At 34.7% G+C, this 7,323-nt stretch overlaps 1 protein-coding gene across 1 annotated transcript in view; it reads right to left on the bottom strand.

The window, feature by feature from the left end:
* Nucleotides 1-6,963, bottom strand: part of LOC128025878 (forkhead box protein N2-like) — a 36,762-nt gene extending 29,799 nt beyond the window's left edge. The window contains exon 1 of the mRNA XM_052612460.1: nucleotides 6,781-6,963. The gene's annotated coding sequence lies outside the window, so the exon portion shown is untranslated. The remainder of the gene's footprint in view (nucleotides 1-6,780) is intronic.
* Nucleotides 6,964-7,323: the final 360 nt, after the last annotated feature.

The following is a 7,323-nucleotide window of genomic DNA, read 5'->3' on the forward strand; positions in this document are numbered from 1 at the left end:
GCCACATGGGATTCTACACAAACAACTGGGTTTTGCGACCAACTGACGGATGCAGGACTATAAGAGCATCTCTCATCCCAGATAAACGACCTTAGGAGTTTAATGAGCCACAGATGACTCGTTCTTAACCCGCTAGTTAATCCATCAAGTGCACTTATGCTTCCTTCAAGTCATGTCAGAATTATTGTGTATTTATGAGATGAGTGCTCGTAATTATCAGTGGAACAACTCAGGATTTTCTGTAAAGTCCAGACTTTCAGCAAGGAGTATGTCAATTAATAATTTATTAATGACAATAATTAGTAATTTACTGTATAACTTTGCATGAATTTTCTTGCCATAAAATACTTCTCAGAAAATACTTCTCAAAATGGATTGTAGTGCATTATGTCCAATAATATGTAAATAAAAATAACATATATTGATTACTGAAGTCACTTTTCATTTCATTTGTGCACTTTCATCAATTTGTCTTATAACTGCATGCTTACCGTGATTCTCTATCAATTGGGGTACAGAGTGGAATACAATGATTTATTAAGAATTAATAAGCGTCAAAATCTCTTTTAGGCTATTTGGAACAAACTTAACACTTTATTATTATCTAATAAACCTGGAATGGTTATGGCAGATTTTTTACATGATTTGTTCCACTTTCGTAGGTCGTTTTGGATAAAAGCTTCTTTTAAATGCATATGTAGCCTTTTACAGTTTTGGAAATGTGTTTGTGTACTATTCATTCTTAACATGAAGATTTGTTTCGATGATTTTATTATACTGTGCTTTTTCCACCAGAGTTAGATGCATGTAGTCTAACAGGCTTCACTGGCTGTTATTATTAAATAATAAGGCCTGTTATAAAATTGCATTCAGCCAGAGAGCAAAGGAATGACAACATAACCTGTACATTATTTGTATATCTCTCGAAACTCTTTCGTTTTTCAGAAAATTCAGGAAATTCTATATTTTGAATTTTTTTTAAAAAGAAACATGATCCTATTGGTGATTAATGTAAAATGAATGCTAAAAAGAAGACTCGGGGGCGGGGCCACAAATCCGTGAATAGCCTACTGTTGAAGCGGAGTGCAAAAGCATGCACACAGATTATGAATTTGTGGGTACATGCTGAAAAACGTGTATGCAATTAATCTGAAAAATTCATTTGGGATATTATGACATTCATTGAGTATTCTTTATAACTAAGAGCGTAATTAAATACATAAAATGTCAACACACACCATTTGCGGTTAATTTTGCTGCAATATATTTAAAAAGCTTGCTATCTTGGTCAAGAAGTGAAAAAAAGACAGAAATATAGAACTGGTCAAAGCCAATTCCTACCAAAATCATATTGCAATTATGATTCCAAATTTCTATGTAAAAAACTTCCAGGAAGGCTGTAGAATGTCCTTCAGCACAAAAGGAAAGTGCTTTTTTTGCTACCCAAATTTGGAGCATCCACCTATATTGGACTAGCGAGCTCTTGGGGTTCGTCCCTCCTCCTGGAGGGGTGGAAAGAAAATAATAAATAATAGGGTGGCGGGGGGAGAGGAGGGAGGTGAGGTCTAGCCGATGAGTGACATGCAGCTGCGCTCGTTACAAACAGACAACTGCGAACAAAGATCAGATAGCATCAACAGACATGCGCGTCAACACAAGCCAGTAAACGACTCCAGAAACCAGACGGATGAGTTCTAACTAATGATGGGAGTTACAAGGAATAATGGCTCTGACTGCCATTTCTTTAGGTACTCCTTAAACTTTCGAGGAAGTTGTTGTTGCATTTATACTTATTGCAATATCAGATTCACAGGTTATTACATGGCAGCAGGGGCTAAAATTAACACTCACCAAGCACCAAATGAATCAGAATCAACTTTATTTGACAGGTGTTCCCAAACACAAGGAATTCGGTGTGGTTTTTAAAAGGTGCTCTTGGTACATACATACACACATGCTAGGGTTCGACATTAAGCTTTCACATTAGCTTGTCCTTCGAGTAAATCATTTATTTGTAGTTAAGGTAAAAATGTCAGCCTGAATCCACTGTAAATCGCTTTGTATAAAAGCTTCTGCTAAATGCATAAATATATTTATTTTTAATTTACAATATTTTCCTAAACTGATTAAATGTACATGTCTCCGTTTACGTTGAATTCTTACATGTGATCAATACATTAAGTTAGATTAAGACACATGGTTGCTACTATTCAAATTAAATCAGTATCAACAAACTTCGTCTGTCCAATTAATAGATGTTTTACTTTTTTGTACATACAAATATGAAATGTTCGAAAAATGCAATAATCCTAAATCTGATATTAAACCACCAGTTGGTCACTGTCTCAATGAGTGAATCATTGATTCAACCGATTCGTTCAAACAGCTGATTCATTCAATAAATGAAGCAAGTAACCGTTTTTATAAATGGTTCACTGAATCATTGACTCGTTCAAAAATGAATCATTCAGTAACGAAAGACTGTTGTGTGTTGCTCGCAGATGCGCGATTGTTCTCCTGTGGCTTTGCTTAGAGCAATTCTTGTTTGAAATGAAGCGAAAACTATCCATAATGTGTCTAAAATGTAAGTCAGTTAATATTACTTGTTTATTTAACTAAAGTTATATAAAATCAATATCATATTTACATTTGAGCGGAAAGTTTGGAAAACATCACTCCTGCTCGTGTGATGTTGCTTATGTTATATAGAATACTTATCTTTTTTTCTACCGCAGTATGTTTGTTCATGTTTGTTTCTCTGTGTGTGCTGTTACACTGATAGTGTTGATTTCTTTTGACATCATCCGTTATTAGTCACCGTTTACACTGAAATTAATAAAATCCGAAAGTAATAAAATCAGAAATCAGAATCAGCCAAAGTTTCGGTGCTGCCCTAGTTACAGTTTGTTATGCACACATACACATCTATAATAATGATAATAATTAAATAACTGCAAATAAAAATGAGTGTTGGTGAGTATCTGAAACAGTGTTACTCACCAGTTAGCCAGTAAAAAAATATTATTAATATAAATTATATTAAATTCTAACAAATGCCGATTATTAAGTCAGAAAGAATGCATTATAATTATATATGCACTTTTCACGTGAGCCTAAATTTTTCTCCACTCAAACTCCATTTCTGCAAGAGACTGTGATTTTGCATCGTTTATAAGGTGCATTTGAAAATTCACCAAACATCTTCCCAATTTTGCAATAAGAATAGTTTATCTTTTGTCAACAAAAGAAAAGTATTTTTTTTTTTTACTTAGTTTTATTATTATTATTTCAATTAAATGTACAGTTCAATAGTATTATAAATGATACTTCTTTATTGATATTGCAAATTACAAACATTTTTTAATTAATCAAAAGTAGGTCAGTACACGCAGTATGACTAGTATCTGTAACTATTAAGCTGCAAAGAGACTTTAAATATGAATCCTAAATGTTCTGTTCATCTCTGTGTGAATAGACGGAGCACAAGCGTGGTTTTGTTTACTACACGGACTGAAGCGTGTGTGACTTTCGCTGTGATTTTTGCATCTGCCGTCTAACTAAATTAAAACACAAACACATGAACAACATCTTCAGAACTGCTCTGATAGTCACTTCTTGAGCATTTTAACATTTCATTAGAGCTAAACTATTGTCATATCAAATACAGACAGAAGCGTAAAGGTATTCACAACAACCCGTCAAAATAAAAATTTGGTTTAGCTGGAATAAATTATGTTAGAAATATATTACTGTGCAGAAGAATTTACGTACTACTACTACTACTACTAAAAGTAAATAATTAAAACTTATTTTTAAGGAATAATCACACAATATAAACCCTCTCCTTCTTTGGCCAAAAATAAAGTTTGTTTTCATTTGATTAAAAGATCAATTAAATTACGGTGTTATGTCTTCATTTGATAACCAGAAGAATTGGTAAAAAAAAAAAAGTTTTTTAGGGCAACTGTAAAAACAAAATGTAATAGATTAAGTTGTTTTTATGCAAAATAAAACAGAACATGAGAAAAAAATGAAAATGATATCATAGGCCACTAAAAAAATTTATTTTTTCTGTTAAACTTTAAATATACTGATGTTACATTGTATAGGTTTCATGATTTTAATTGATTACACATGATTTTTGTTAAATTAAAAGGAGTCCAGAAAAATTAAAACTGTCCCTATCAAGGTGAACAACATGTAAATTAAAGTGGGAAGATTAAAATAAGCTCGATAAACCCAGGTCAAGAATTTCTAATGTTGAGTCACCCACAAGCTTTCCTGTGTCACTGACTAAACATGCAACCAACGTCTGGTTTTCAGACTTCTTCAGACTTATTCTCCATTGTATTCAGTGTTAGTTTTCAGCATGCATGACATCATTTGCCTGTGGTGCAACATGACAGACCCAGAGTTTCCCATGTGTGTATATTTCCACGTCTAAGACAGGACATCCCACAATGTCTGCAACACCCTTCCGGGGAAAACATCCATTCAGCCAGTCCACAATCCTCATCAGTGAACACTTCCGTTCTCTACAGGCTAATGCATCCAAAAACACTTACGCTCCTAAAATACATTTTCTTCAATAGTTTTTTGCAGCACTTTTTCACACAGTTTTCGATAAGCTTTTGGAGAGCGAAACAAATTCTTCTTACATTTTATGTTCTTCAGATCATCGCATTGGTTTATGGGTTCTTCAAAGCACCAATAATAAACGTCTCCTAAAGAACTTCACAAATAAAAAGTTATTTTACGAACTTACACCACTTCTCCTGTGGTACAAGACTGGAAAAACTTCTAATCAAAATATTTTAACTTTCAAAAGTGCACCAAAAACGCAGTGCAACTCAGTTAAACAGCAGGTTGATCATTTGTTTCTTTTATCTTGTTGAGGTCTTTGTGTGCTGTTTATCTTGGGTCTTGTTGTCAGCAAACAACATCTGTTGAATGTGGAGAACTGACCAACCCACCACCCTTTCAACTGCACAATTAAACAGGCTGACTTTAACTCAATTAAAAAACTATTTGACATCAATGAGATACCATCTATTTATTAGGACCTGAGCATTACTGTGGCATCCAATCATACATAAACACAACTAATACTATCTACCAAATTCTAATAAGAGGAATTCCAATCCATTCCAGTCAGGGTTTCTTTTGTAATTAATAGTAACACAATGCATGTGACCTCAGCGTCATAAAAACATCTTGATAAGATTAGAAGAGAATTCCCACAGCTGTTAACTTTCTTTTAAAGTGACGCCATGCCAAGACCAAGACAAAATCACTCTACAACAATGCAGCTATCAATAGAAGACATGATCGTTTGCATAAGTTGGTATGACTTCAGCCTTGGGGAATAATAGCAAAGGATATTCAATCAATGAGTTGACTAGCTCTGAAAGTGATTATGCTGTGAACAGATTGCATCGTGTCAATGAGGTCAAGCTTCCATTGAATGGAGCTCATATGGACCCCGCAGCAAGCAACGGACAGGACACCTTTCAAAACGCTCCAATAGCTCGATGTTTTTAGCAAGAACCGAAAGGAGCCAAGTAATTCACAGAGTAAAGTTAACTCAAAGTTACTTGTCAAAATTGTCCCTGGCAGTATGGCAAGCATGCATGTCAACCGATTTCTGTAGGTGTAGATGTTATGACTCACATTAACCATGATAGTGACTTGTAACACATTCTACTTTCGTTTAGAATAAAACACTATTGATCAAACAATATGCTTTTTAATAAGTAATACCAACAGAAATGTCAAGAAAGTAAGTGCAATTATATGTATACGAACACACACAATGCAATTAAATCCTTTCAAATGGACTTATTTTACACAACAAGTTACTCAACTAATTTGCAAAAATGTATTTGATAGCAGAAAATTTGCAATTCATTGAACGGACATTTGGTGAACCACTGTTTATCGATTAGACACAATTATCAACTCAACATGGACAAATATAAGCCTTAATGCGTTTTTTTAACTAATAAAACACCTCAAAAGTCCTGCTGTTATCAATTTTTGTCCACAAACAATAAGCTTTACGAAGGCAAAATATGCTGGGGAATATCAATAATTAATAATTCAGTCAAAAATATAGGTAGTTGATATTATAATCAATGCCACATGATCCATGAAAAACTATTTTTAAACCCAGTGCATTTTATGACCTGTATTATTTGACAGAGACATGACGTGTACCCAAAAAATATAGATCTCACCACAGCATTATTTAAGTGAAATAAAATAAAACAAATAATGACTCTTCTAAACTCAAATAGCCTACATATTTGTAGTTCAACACCAAAATGTTACGTTTACATTTTAAAAGTATATACTTGTATTATCAGCATGTACGATTTTTTAGTATGACACACTTATTGTAAGAAAAAAAAATATTAAAAAAGTTCACATCCTGGTTACTAGTCAACTACTCGCGTGAACAGACAATAGAACGCGTCACACACGAATAGAACGTTCAGATATCGATCTGTTCATTTAGAATTCCGCGCGAATTCGCTTTCAATCTGAACAAGGACAAAAGAGTGACACGCGAAATCGTTCCAAATATCTGTATTCCGTTCAGAAGTGAGGCTGAACACTTGAGCAAGTGTCCTCGATCACAAAAGAAGTTGTTTGCTGGATTCGAGCACATGGCAGAAGCGACTAAACGCTCGCGTCTCAATGATTCCGATCAGGAACGCCGTTAAATTAGACATGAAACAATACAGGAACCGAAGCGTTGCCTGATAACCGTCAACTTGCCTGTAGGATGTTAACTTTCTGCGCTCCTCACACAAATGTAAACTCCACCGACAGCACAGAAAGCCCTGAGCTGGGTTTGGTTCCTCACATTCGAGCCGTTTCTCCGCTGAGGCGCGTTCTGCTGCTCAAACCGTTTCCTCCATCCGCGCTGCAACGCTACCAAACCCCTTTTCGTTGCCAGGGCAACAGACCCACTTCAGCCCATCATAGCCCCGCCCCTTCGACATCCACTGGCAGCTGCTGCAGTGCGCGCGCGCGCCATTCCTCTCTAATATGTTTTCACTTTTTTCCCTCTTCCTTGTTATAAATTCTCTTCAAATTCTCAGTGGAATCTCTTCTAAATATTTCCCAAACTTAGTACTGATTAACAGTTTCATTTGGACTGTTCACATCTAAAATTGTGTATCGGTTAGATGTAAAAGTAAGACAGCATTTTGTTATGTTACAAACTGGGTCATAGGTAACCTTAATCCAACTTTTTAACATTTTCTCTCAAAAAAATAAATTAAATACAATTTTTTTTTTCAACAAATGGCCAAAAAT

The sequence above is a fragment of the Carassius gibelio genome, chromosome A13 (assembly GCF_023724105.1).
Source record: "Carassius gibelio isolate Cgi1373 ecotype wild population from Czech Republic chromosome A13, carGib1.2-hapl.c, whole genome shotgun sequence".
NCBI classification, from domain to species: domain Eukaryota; kingdom Metazoa; phylum Chordata; class Actinopteri; order Cypriniformes; family Cyprinidae; genus Carassius; species Carassius gibelio.